We start from the raw sequence: 1,168 nt of genomic DNA, 5'->3' as shown, positions 1-1,168 counted from the left end.
TGCATGGACGGGGTGCCCGCGCGGACCTGTGCGAGGATGGCCGCCCGTCGTACCGTGAGCTCAGCATCCCTGCTCCTCTGGTGTGGGACGGCTGCCGCCAAGCACCTCTTGTCTCAGCGTGCCGCATCGTGTATCGCGGTTTCGGGCGATGTCGGCCTGGCGTCTGAGGCCGGCGACCAGGCGCGTGATCCACGCAGTCGGCGCCGGCTCCTCTGCCACTGCCGATCCGGCAAGCCTGCCAACCTCGCCGTGGTGCGCCCATCCGCAATGGCCACAGGCAGACTGAAATGAGAGGCGCACGCGACGGGCCGGCAGCGCCAGCACTTGTGCCCAGATACGTCCGCCGCATGCCCTCCCCCACCGCTCGCGGGCGCCAGGTGTTTGCCCTCGGGCCCATCGCGCGGGGGCGAGGACGGAGGGTTCCAGCCCGGTTGAGCCGCCGTTTCCCGCCGCACACCCCGGCGGCGCGAGTTGGTGTCTGTTCCCATAACCTGAGGAGTGGGTGCAACGCCGCTTGATGTCTGATCGAGAACTTCCCGTGCCACCAGCGTCACTCTCAAGTGTGTAGCCCGGCATGAAGTGCATCCGCCGGGTAGGGTCGTCGCAGCAAAGCCAGGCCGTAGCCGCTGCAACCTCGTCCTGGAGAACAAGGGAGGGGGGCCTACACCTCTACGTATGTCCTCCTGTATGAGCGCGGAGACGCCACAGCCGTGCTTCTCTTTCCACACGAGACCGCTGAAAGCTCGGGAGGCCGCATGCCCTACGGGCCTGTGGTGGTGGAATGCGTCTCTTGCGGAGTGCAGACTTGTATCGTAGATTCGACGAGGAGGCGGGTCAGTCAACACCGTCTGGCATCGCTCAACCCATCGCAACTCCGCTGTGCATAAAGCGCAGGCTCGGCCCAGGATTACGCTCAACATCACCGCAACGCAGCTAAAGCAGAGAAGCTGGAGGCGGATGCGTCGGTCTGCTGAATTGTCGGCAAGATGCGTGGCGGGCTGGCACAAGCTTGATCATGGCTGCAAGTGCCTTCGGCACATCACCCGCGCAGACCTCCTCTCCGACACCGAGAGTCCGCAGCCGTGTCCAAGGGGTAGGCTGCAGGCTGTTGGCCTCCTCGCAGGGTGAGCACCGAACGCTGATACAACGGTGAGGTGGCTGGCGTCAT

This window comes from Leishmania donovani, chromosome 35, assembly GCF_000227135.1.
Source record: "Leishmania donovani BPK282A1 complete genome, chromosome 35".
Taxonomy (NCBI): domain Eukaryota; phylum Euglenozoa; class Kinetoplastea; order Trypanosomatida; family Trypanosomatidae; genus Leishmania; species Leishmania donovani.
The sequence above is the reverse complement of the archived record's forward strand: the minus strand, read 5'-3'. Positions refer to the sequence as shown.